Source organism: Calidris pugnax, unplaced genomic scaffold, assembly GCF_001431845.1.
Source record: "Calidris pugnax isolate Ruff unplaced genomic scaffold, ASM143184v1 scaffold144, whole genome shotgun sequence".
NCBI lineage: Eukaryota > Metazoa > Chordata > Aves > Charadriiformes > Scolopacidae > Calidris > Calidris pugnax.
Genome location: NW_015090911.1, coordinates 5,537,199 through 5,549,479, shown reverse-complemented (window position 1 = coordinate 5,549,479; position 12,281 = coordinate 5,537,199). Strand labels below are relative to the sequence as shown.

The window sequence follows — 12,281 nt, the reverse complement described above, 5'->3', positions numbered from 1 at the left end:
GGTGTTAGTACCTTCCTAAAGAACAACTATCATGGAACGTATGCTATTATGTAATATATGCTTCTGCACAAAGAGTTATATTGAAGATGGCATGCATGCCCTTTTAGGAAAAAAAAAAAAGAAAAAAAAAAAAATCACAAATCTGATTAAAAACTACCTGCTGTTTGGTTCCCATCACACCTTGAACTCAGAGGTTCCCCCTAGTCACAGGAGATGGTACCGAGGGTTCCTTTCACAGCACTGTTTGCTCTGAGAAAAGATTTTTGAAGATAAAAAATTATTAAAGAGAAAAAAAAAGTAAATCAAACGAGGTGTTAGTACCTTCCTAAAGAACAACTATCATGGAACGTATGCTATTATGTAATATATGCTTCTGCACAAAGAGTTATATTGAAGATGGCATGCATGCCCTTTATCAATCAATAACCGGCCACTCATACATCCTTCATAATATTTCTGTTCAGTTTGCTCTAAGTAAATGCTCTTTGTAATTGTATATCCTGAAATGTCAGAAGGAAATGAGTTTCACCCAAACAAACGATAAAGGCAGAAATACTTAATAAACACCACGATACCCTAACCTTAATTGTACGCTATCATTTTAGGTGTTATTGAACTGATTCATGATAAAGAGTTCCTGGCTTATATGAAGCAAATCAACTCTTTTTGCCAGCAGGTCTGGATATGACAGATTCTTACTTTAAAAGTACTGTGTTTTATATAGCAGCTTGCTGTTAGAAGTCACTTTAGCTTATTGCTGACCCATGTCCTCCTATTCAGAGTTCAACAGACCACTACTTTTCCCTGCTTACAATGGTAACACCTTCTTATGCCAGTTCTCACAATTATTGAAATGAAAAAAATTATACAGCAGAACATTGTCTTTTAGTGCCATTTCAGCACTGAAAGAAAACAGTGTGAACAAGCTACTGCCATGCACCACTAGCCATTCATTTCCAAGCTGTAATTTGGGAAAAAAAAAAAATGAGAAACCTTACCTACCTTTTTGCAGAAAATAACATCCAGTATGTTCTTTAAGCTTTTGTGACTACATAAATTAAAAGTTAAACTGCAGTGCTGCACAGGAGTTACTTGTTCAGAATACACAGCTAACTACAGAGAACCTTCCACAGCACGTACTACTTTACAGTTCCAGCATCAAGAAAGTCAGTATTTTCATCTAAATCTGGATATGGTTTTGTATATATACAGAACTAAAGACTATACTGGCTCGTACTTACACATAAACAATTATCTGCATCACCAGTGGATTACATTATCTCACATTTACCCACCATAACTGAGCATAGATGGAATAAATCAGAGATGTGAGAGAGTAATGACAAATGTACACAACCAAGGCTAATAAAATTATGTAAAAGTTGACTTTTTAAAGTTTTTTTAAATGTAAACACTCAGAGAAGCCCATCAAGAACTCCGAATCAAACATTGGACAGACTATGTCTGAGGATGGTGGGATGGGGAAGGACAGAAGCAGCACATGACCTGGGTACCGAAGAGTCGACCACAACACACAAGTCTACTTCACAACACAGGAGAAAATTTTGGCTGAGACCAATGTCCTCTTCTGACAAAAGAGCCACATAACACTGAAAATGTGAAGTGCTAATGACTCTGGCCACTTCTGAAGCTTCACCAAAAAGCTCTGTAGGTGTATCTGCATGTTGGTCACACTATTTTTTCTACTCCAGTCATCCTCCTTTCCATTAAAAGCCAACGTGCCTAATTCAACAAACTCACCAGTGACATTCTAGCACAAATAACACACACAGGCATGCCCAACAACAAAATGTTTGAGTAATTAAAAGCTAATCAATCCAAATAATCAGACCTTTATCAGAAAAAACTAATCTGCATCCAGACAAACGTAGAAGTACCAACGATTTCTGCGCTTCCCAACCGCTGCCTTTTGGGCTTGTTCACCTCCTCCCCAAGACACCGTACATTCTTTTTTTATTTTCTTTTAAGTGTCACACATACCCATGTACTTAAAACAACAGAAGCGTGACCAGCACTCAATTTAACTCAGGAGAGTTGACTCAGCTCTGTGTGGATGTGTGTGCACGATGCTCGAGAGCAGATTTTTCATAACACTAAGCCACCCCCACACAGATACCGTGTAATTTATATAGTGTTCCTTTGAAAATGCTGCCCTAGAGCTGACTCACTGGCACACAATTCTACCTAAGGCACATTTCAGGGAGTGGAGCTGGCTCTTTATCAGATGATTCACAAATCAGGCCTGGTAGCAACCCGAAAGAATAGCAGCCTGGTAAGAGAACTGCGGTGCAAAACAAAAGAAGAAAAGATTAAAACTAATGCTGTGTTTCAACTGGTTTTGCATAAACAAATGAAGGTTTAAAAATAGGCCGCTCCTACTGAGGGCTCAACAGGCTGCATATACAAATTATCCATGACTGAATAAAAATGGCAAGTGTATGTGTTAAAACAAAGGTTTGCAAAGCATCCTTTGCAACCCTGAGAAGTGACATTTTTAATCGTAAATAAGAAGCAAGACTTTACATTTAAATACAGGCTTTTGCACTGTAGTGTTTAATGCCTCTTTTAAATGAAAGGTAACTACCAGCTTTGGGTTAGTTCTCAAGCCTGCACACAGGCTTCCAGAAATAGTCACCAGCTGCACTGGAAACCCACAGAAGAAAAAAAAAAAAAAAAAATCATAGTCCTCGTAAAAATAAAATTCATTAGCATAGAGATAAAGGCACACAGGGTTGCCTGCACTTAGCCTTCTAAAAATCTCATTTTGTTCTCATAGTGAAACCATTTTTCTAAAAGCATTCAGCGATTTAAAGTCTACAATACTCTCTGCTCTAAAAATTAGAGGGGGCACATTTTTATTACTACCTGTTCCTAAAAATTTAACTGACTTGCTCTAGATTTTTCATTATCCTTCCAACAGAACTAGTAGCAGAAATCAATGTCAGGATAGCCATGCCTAATTTCTTATTTCTGCCTCCCATATAGTAAGCTTGCAGAAGATTACGCTACTGAGGCTTGTTATATGGACGTACCATCTTTTTCTAAGACTTTGAGTTTCACAAGTTTTCCCACTTTACCTATCCATTTTTATTTCCCAAAGGAAACATATCCTGTGCTTTCTCTGCTGGTTCATGCCATTCCAATATAAACACACCACCTCTTCTGAAGAAGTGTCAGCCTGTTGTTCTACTGTGCTCAATGAAGTAATGCTCACAGAAAACCTACATTTTCAAACGTAACAAATTAAGCCTGATCTTCTGAGCATGGATTTTCTTTCTGTTAAGAACATTTACATGAAATATCCTTAAAGTAATCACACAATGCACTATCTGCTAACGGCTCCAGCTGGCAGATCAGGACAACTTCAGTGTAACTCTGAAGCCGAGAAGTCACCTCAGCAATGCAGTGTTCACTCCAGAAGGGCTTGTGCTGTCTCCTGTGAAAATCAAGGTCGGACCAGCACGGGCAGGCACACATGAACACTCTGTACCTCACCATTTCTGTTACAAGGACACCTCCCACCAGACCAGGTTGCTTCAAGCCCCCTCCAACCTGGCCTTGAACCCCTCCAGGGATGGGGCAGCCACAGCTTCTCTGGGCAACCTGGGCCATGATCCCACCACCCTCGCAGTAAAAAAAATTTCTTTTTACGTGTCTTTGCGACAGGAAACAAACAAAACTGACCCTCAGGTATTTTAAAGCTTCAATACGAGTGCTGTGTCTCTACCTTCAGGTCGTATCTTCCTGCCACACAGCTGTAACATCCCTGTTTCAGGGTCTGGCCAGCTGAAGAAGAAACATCAGGCGACATGCCCGAATTCTACAGAAAGGCTGGAAAGGAACTGCAAGCCAAACCCACATCTCCAGTCATTTTCTCATCCCCAAGCCACTAAGATTATCCATTTGTTGCTTTAATTATTAAGTTAGCATAAGATCTAAATATTGCAACATGAATTTGTAGTACGTATATGTTACGGTTTGAGAAAACCCATAACAATCTATTGTGGTTTAGACAATTATTCTACCACCCGATGACCCCTCCCCACCCGGAAAGGGGAATCGGGGAACACAAGGAAAACACATGGGCTGAAATATAAATAGATTTAATAGACTAAAACTAAATAGTTAGCAACAATACTAAAGAACCAGTATTAATCCCGATACTGATATAAGATACAGGAATTATACTCAGCCAGTTATATCAGAAGGATCGTAGGTGGACACTGCGAGCTCAACAGCTTCAGGAGGAAGGGAAGGCCTCAGGGCTCCGGCACCGGGGCAAGGAGTTGTCTGGACCACCACCACCAACGGAGATCCCCCTACGCAGCAAATTTTTCTAATTTATATTGAATGTGACGTTCATGGTATGAAACAATCCTATTGGCCAGCCTGGGTCAAATGCCCAGGCCTTGCTCCTCCCAGGCCTTGCTCCTCCTTGTCCTTGCACCCGGCAAGGCTCAAAAACACTAAGACCTTGAATCCCACAGAGCCTGTCTGGCTAAACAGTAAATATTTTCACAAATTCAGACACTAGAGTCTTCTAGAAGTGCAATTTTCCCCAGCATTAGAAGAAAAGTTAGTCCTGTGTCTCTCAACCCAGGACAGTATATTACTGAAAAATAAATAGTATCAATACACTTAAGGCAAAGTCACATTGCATTCAAACTGTGAATATTTTAGTAAGACAACCACCGCTGTTGGGCTGTTCTTGACACCAAACCCTTGCTTGTTTTCTGACCAGTAATAAGAGCTGCCAATTGATTGCAGCATCCACCAGGTTGCTAACAATCAATAACTGTTGTTTTCACATGTCCAAAGAGCTCCTACAGAAGAAGACACTCATGACACTGGTCTGTCATGACCTAATTGGGACTCAGAAAGCAACAGGTATAATTTCACCAGAAACAACTCGCTACCTTCTTACCAAGAAAGCTCACCCAGGCCCCTGAACCATACTCAACAGCAGAGCGAACTCAAGACAGCTAATCTTCGAGTCAAAATCTTTAGAAATCCTAACACTCTCCTTCTTAGTTGAGCTTTCCTAATAAACTTAAGCAACCAAAAAGTTAAATTCTTGTAGGACATCACAGCCATAGACAAACATCTGTGGACACTGGCAGAGTTAGAGGGACCGTGGCACGATCTGTTAGGGAAGGAGGACAGAGCCTGGCGAAGAAAAAGGGCAGTGCAGGAAAGGGTTAATTCAGCATAAGCTTTTGACAAACAACAGATCTAAAAATAGCATGCAGTAAACACAGGTTGGTCCTACAAACAAACAAAAACTACTTTAGGTATTTCAAAAACCAGAACTGACTGGGTCAAAAGTCAGGTACAGGTACGTTATGAATAAAGGCTTTAACACAGATTTTACTATCAAATACTTCCTAGAGTATTTGCTCGCAGTTGGCAAAAGTGAAGAAATTTGACCTGTGCTCTGAGAGGATAACAGGAGGACCAGGAAACAGACATTTCTTTGCCACAACCTACAGAAGACTTTGCGTATATTTGAGTACAGAAATTAAATAACAGCATGTGAGAGGACACCAAGTTACCAGCTGTAAAGGGAGGAAAAAGAAAATTCAAAGGTCGGTTTCATCGCGTACCACGCAAGTGCAAAGTACCGTTAGGAGGAAAAAAAACCCACCACACAAAACCTCCCCCAAAAACTTACTTAGCCTTAAATAAAAGCACTATTTACATAAAAATGATCTGCTGCATTATTGTTCCTGATTTAGGAAAAAGCGGCTCAGCTGGCACAGGAGACATAAACAACATACACAGCTTCCCCAGCAATACAGGAGATAGAGGGAAAAACAGCACCGAGTCTGGAGTATTAGTTCACCCCCTTCTCTTCATTCAACACTGTCTTGTTATTGTTGAACTTAATCAGTTCCATACAAGACAAACAGTGAAATCCACTGCAGGTGGTAAAAAGTAGAAAAAAAACATTTTTGATCTTGTAAAACAAAAATGGGAAATCAAGTGTCTGTTATCGTACCAACTTTAAATTGAGGTGAAGTCTGTAACTTCATAAGCCCTCAATAATTAGCTAATTCCAGCAAGATACTAAACTTTCCCAGCTTAGTTTTATGGTATTCAACAATTTCTGGATTTTCTTTATTACAGTGAGCGGATCCAAAGTCTGTGAATTACTTTTAAGATGACTTATTAACATCAGCAACTGGAATAATGGAAAACAGAACTCCACCTTAAAGGCTTTTTAAAAACAATACTCAAATAAATGTTTTGTCATTGTTTTTGTTGTTTTTTTTTTAAAAATTTATTTTTGTAATTCCCCATAGATTTCTGTATAGTGCTGACCAAAAGCTATTACCAGCTCTGGATGAACCATAGCTATTGTACTAATATTGATGATATTGAATTTATTTAGTTTTATTACTGATATTGTATTTATCAGTGATTCAACTCATGGGCACCGGTGCCCACAAGCCCATTCTTTCCCACAATAACAATTTCATTTCCAAATGACATCTTATTAAACACAACAAGGCCTCAGGCTACTGGGATTTCATTCAACTTATTTCATTAGGAGACAGCCTCTAAACCCCGCTTATCTTCCATTGCATTTCCAACCACAAGCACATGGAATTTGTAGGCAGCTCCCTGACCTATTCTTTACCAACCTTTTTTCCTAATTTTTTTTTCTTTTGCCAGATGACTTTGAACTGTCTCTCTAACAAGAGCTGGCATTCCCAGAGAGCAAGAACTGGGAAAGTGATCTGAGGAGCCAGGAGATTACCAGCTGACGAGAAAGCTACAGCACAGAAGAACAGTTCTGTCTTAACCTCACCTGGCTATCACTTTAAGTTGACTTGTTTCTACTCCAGAAAGTTTGACAATACTACTGAAGCATACAGCACCATCCTCAAACTGGTATGATAGAAACATGATATTCCCAATGAAAAACAAATTACTGAAATGGTAATAACTGCATCATCACACAGACAACTGGCATTACAAAGCCTGGCTCTTAGTTATTCCCAGCTCTGCTGCTGGTGAGTCACTTGGTCTCTACCCATTTTGGATGAATGGAAGTGAAATCTGCCTTCTCTAAAATAAGTCCTGAAAGGCTAATGACCAAGCACCGTGAAACAAGACATTACAGCAGAAACGCAGCACAAAGAACACTTATCCAATCATGGTCTGGCTCTGCCTGCTCATTTCTAGGAAATTTTGAAGCATCGAAGCAGAAGACCACTGTCCTGCAGCAGTCTCACTGTAAAGTCAAATCCACGATCCATAGACATTTACTGGCTTGAAAGAGTCTTAAATACTTGCATTTAATTAAAAAGCGACCACCTGTTCTGATTATGATTAAAAAGCTGTGAAACTGAGTCCTAACAGCTTTTAAACTGTCTTCTTGGAGACCAAATATCATCAGGTATGATACAGCTGAAACCTGTGCCCTATACTGCTAGTTCAATCAATTTCTGAGCGTTCAGGAGACAAGACTACGTGGTCAAATGGGTATAAAACCCTAAGTACCTTTTTAAATAAAAAAAAGGATGTTAGGTTGGATCGTTCTGAATCTAAAGCTGACTCACCACACGGCCACGGGTGTGTTACTTGACCTCCCTGTGCATTCAGTAATGCATCTGCAAATGGTGTAACGGCAACACCTCAGCGCCCGAGCCGCATCTCATTTTCAGTCCTGAATCAGTAATCGATGTGTGCCCGAAACGGCAAAGAAGAAGTCACCTCCTCGGAGAAATGGCTGCTCTCTGCAGGCTCCATCCACCTGACCCGACAGGTGAAGAGGGAACGCCAACAAACAGGAACGGGCAACCACAAATTTAGATTTGAGCCATTCTCAGCAGTAACGCCGAATACGTGACAAGGTATCAGTCACTCCAGCCCAGCTCAGGGACGCACTCTGTTATGATAAACCAGACGCAGAGGAATAATATTTATACTTTATGCATATTTTCATTCGGGGTCTCTTTCATCCGGTCCTGTTTTTGCGTAGGATCACACACTTGTAGATGTTGCCGCTCTAGGGCTCGAGTCGCACGCTCGCAGCTGCGTTATGCATTAAAAACCTGGGGCAAAGATGCCACAGAAGGACAACACAGATCACCAGCAAATCAAGACTAAGTTTCCCCAATAATAACTGCTGCCAGAGATCCCGCTGTCATAACACCTCAGCCGCTCCCGAGTCACAGTGCTAAAGTCAAAAGGCACGAGCGTCGGTTCTCTGCTGAACTTCGATTCACTGTAAAACAGAGGAAATTGGTTTCCTTGCCACGTAAGCCTCAGGTTTTCTCAGAGCTGTAACTGCACAACACCGCACAACTTCATCCCAGAGCCCTTTCCCAGCCCTGCGCCGGCCCCTCTCTCCTACTGCTGCTTCATTTTCGGTTCCCCATCACTAACGATAATGCTGAAGCCAGCAAAGGTTTTCAAGTTTTGGTACTTCTTTTTCAGAGTGCTTGTTCCAAAGCGCGAGTTATACGCGTCAAACTACGGTACTTTAAATCTTTCACTCCCATCTCCTAAATGTGTTATGAAATCTGTTGCTCGCTTTCTGTCAATGTTTACAGTTTTTTAAGTCATTTAGTCAACTGCAGATAAAAACACAGAAGCTGAGGTTGACCATAGACCCGATTCTGCCAAAAACTGCCATCAACACACTAACTTTGAGATGTTACAGAAAATGAGATACAGGTTGCTCAGAAAAATTTACCCATTTGCAAAGTTTCCAAGGCTTTCATGTACCTAGTGGTGACCCTTCGGTCAGAGGACAACCAGACAGCTGTGAATGCTCAGACCTGCAGCTGCTTTCACAGTGTGGTATGTGGAGACTCCTGCCTCATTAAGAGATGTTTAAGTGAGATGTTGATATACAGGCGGGTCATGGATGGCACATACATTCTTGGCGAAGCAGGGAGTTGATGTGGTACTATACAAGAGATAGTGAAGAAAGCAAAAAAGGCTGCATTTTAAAGGTAAATACACAGCAAGAAGATGGGGAGGGGGGTGGTGTCAGGACAAACAAGGCAATTATTTCTCATTGCTCCGATCAAATTACACCAACTTATGTCCCTAACGCTTCGAGTTCCAAGCCCCTCATGAATCTCTGTATTTACTTTTTGTTCATCCAATCTTGTCTCACCCCATTAATCCCCACCTCCTCCACACTGTCAGCTGCCAAGAGGCACACAGACATCCTTCCTACCTCTCCTGTTATCAGTTAGAGCAGCCCTTGGCTCGCGCGCGCCGTGACCGCTCCGCGCCGACAGCTCTCAACTGCCTTGTGGTTGGGCTTCAGGTTCCTTCCCTTTTCCCCTCCCTCCGCCAGCACCCTGCTTAATCTCCCCACTCCTTTCCCAACTCTGTTTCTGAGCTTTAATTTCTACCAAGCAGGCAGCCTTCGTGCGCTTACGGGAGCGCCGGTATAGATGGACAGGCTGCACTGCAACACGCACCGCACGCTTGGACGTGTAAGCCCACAAGTCCTCTCCTCTTCCTGATTTCTCAAGAATTTCTCATCGCACCTCTCCGCGATGCCAACTAGCAATTAGGCTGAAGAGCAAACAGAAATAGTCGGCACATTATAATTAAAAATTCTAAGTGTTTAAAAATGAGTCAGAACTGTTATCCTCGTACTAAATACCAGCTGCCCAAACTCACGTACTACCTCCCATCACTCCCACTGTCCTTCCTCCTAATCCCCTAGACAAAACACCAGTGTTACTGGTGTACCAGAACCACAGAGAGCAGTGTTTTATTAGCTCTTAGCAGCCACAAAACCACCCCCTTTGGAGCTTCTTTTGCCAGCACCAGACTGCTCTGGATCACTAGATACGAGAAACACTCAGAAAATTATGCTTAAAAGTAACTGCTGTTGGTGAGCTTAGTTCTCCATTCTTTAATTCGCTTCTTTTGTATCGTACACAAGGGGAGGATGTCTGGGTTTAGCAAGCTCACGACAAGCAACTTACTGTTCTCCCTAGAGCTTGTTACAAACCTATTCGCTCTGCAGAGGCAATGTTTCCTTCCTCCAGGGCAATAGGGGAAGCTGCACTGTTGTCACTGCCTGACTTGCAGCTCTTATGTCATAGAAACAGCAATTACAGGTGTTAACTAGGGCAGGAGAAACACCAGATGAACACCTCAAAAGAGCGCCATCATGTTTCCACCTCAAGGTCAAACATTAAATTTTTTAAGCAACGTAAGATATTTTAAGAGAAACACTTTACCTGTAATGTTTGTTTGCTGTTCTAAGGAGAGAGCTATTATTATTTGTACTTAAAATTTCAGCTGGAAAACTAGAAACACAAAAACTTGCCTACAAGTGAAACTATTATTTGGTCTTACGCTTGACAAGTACCAGAAAAGACCTGAAACCAAAAAAATCTATTGAGGGGGCGATTAAGAGAAATTTTACATTCTTAAAGAGATGCTCAAGGGTTTGAAGTTTTACTACCCATTCATTTAAAAAAGCTAGAATTACTTGGCAGCAAAAAAAACCCAATACCAAACAGGACTGACTTATGTCATAGCATTGCTAATATGCAAGTCTTTTCAGCCTTCAAAATACTGTTAGGTACTTTGTGCTGGTTTAAAGTGTGTCATTAGTTACAACCAAGACCTTGTTTAACTAAGTTATTGCAGTTAGGGATTCATAAAGGCACCTACAAACTTTTACACAAGTAGCCTTGTTCCACCACTAACAAACCAAGACATAAATAAAATTAGGTGCTACTTAACGAAGGGGAAAAGCTCTTCCTACCTGCTACACAATGTAAACCAAAAAAAAATAATAAAAAAAATCACCAAGTCTTTCAAAAAGCGCCCATTTAAGTAATTGATAACTTCAATGCAAAGAAAGTTACAATACGGGAATAAGGGGAAACAGTTAAAACATTACAAGTCTGCTCAGACAGACTCTTTTCCTTTTTAAAAGGAACAAGTAGCACAGTTAAATTTTATATTCTCCTTGGATGGCTGTGTCGCACAACACCACATCTGCAACCCATTAGATGTTGTTTAGGAGCTCGAGGGGAGCTCGGGCTAGATAAGCAACGAACAACTTGAACTTTTGCTCCCCCCCCCCAAATATACATTCCCACATCACCTAAAAAAAAAAAAAAAGTAAAAAAAAAAAAAAAAAAAATTAGAGAAGCTTAAAAGGAGAGCGTTTACACTGTTACACGCCTTGGTTTTCCAAGGGTTCTTCTCCCCACAGCTCCCACCACCCCACAGGAGGTCAGAGAAGTCCTGGGAGACACAAAGCCGCCAAGAAGTTGCTGCCAGGAGCCGGGGCAAGGCTTCCACCCGCCGGCTGCGGGCAAGGTTAGGACAAGAAAAATAATAAAGCGGCGGCCAGGCCGGTCGGCGGGCACCCTGACAGGGGTCACCCCTCAGCCAGGCGCTCCCTCACCTCTGCCAGGCCCCCTCTCCCCCCACACTGGAGGATGCCCGGCCCGGTAGCACCAGGCCCACCGGGCGGGGGGGAGGCGGGGGCCTGCCCGCCCGCTCCCACCGGCCCCGGAGGAAGGATGGCGGAGGGGAGGGGAGTGGAAGATGAGGCCGGTACCCCGGTCCCCGCCTCGCCCGCCCACAGCGGGTCTAACGGCGACGGTTCCGCCGCCCGCCCGGCTGCGGCGAGGCGGCCCGCCCCCCCCCACCGGCCCCACTCACCTGGAGGACACGCAGGGCCCCTCCTGGGGGGCAGCAGCTGGGGCATGGGCGGTCGGGAGGAGCTGCGTCTCGGTGGCCGCCGCCCCCCTCTTCTTCTCCTCCCGCCCCGCTCCTCCTCCTCCTCCTCCCGCCTCAGCCCCCGACGCCAGAGAAAATGTCACCGGAGGCCGCGGGGCTCCGCTGCGCGGCGTCACTTCCTCCCGCCGCCGCCGGAGCAGCCGAGCGCCGCCCAGAGCGGCCGCCGCGCCCGACAGCGCCACACAGCGGGCGCAGGGCGCAGGGCGGCGCCGCCTCCCGCCACTCGGCGCTGAGGGGAGCTGAGGGGAGCGGGCGGGCTGGCGGGCACAGGCACACACACACACGCACACACACTCGCGACACCGCGCATATCGCGACAGCCAGCCCACACGCGCACACACACACGCACATACAGAGCCCGACACCCGCCGGAGACGCCTCTGGGCATCGCCTGAGGGGAGGCAGGTGGGCTGAGGTGCTGGCGGCCATGGCGGCTGGGCAGGTGTGAGAGGCCCGACGCCACCTGAGGCGCCACCACCACCCCCCAAGCTGGCCACGCCAGGCAACTGGTTGCCCAC

General features: G+C 43.8%; 1 protein-coding gene across 2 annotated transcripts in view; it reads right to left on the bottom strand.

Annotated features, from left to right (window-relative positions):
- Nucleotides 1-11,802, bottom strand: part of LOC106892303 (chromosome unknown open reading frame, human C18orf25) — a 45,095-nt gene extending 33,293 nt beyond the window's left edge. The window contains exon 1 of one of the 2 annotated variants that reach the window (XM_014949386.1): nucleotides 11,686-11,802. The gene's annotated coding sequence lies outside the window, so the exon portion shown is untranslated. Of the gene's footprint in view, nucleotides 1-157; nucleotides 168-11,685 lie in introns of those variants that run through there. The other variant, XM_014949387.1, reaches the window with a different exon arrangement.
- Between the last annotated feature and the right edge of the window lie 479 nt (nucleotides 11,803-12,281).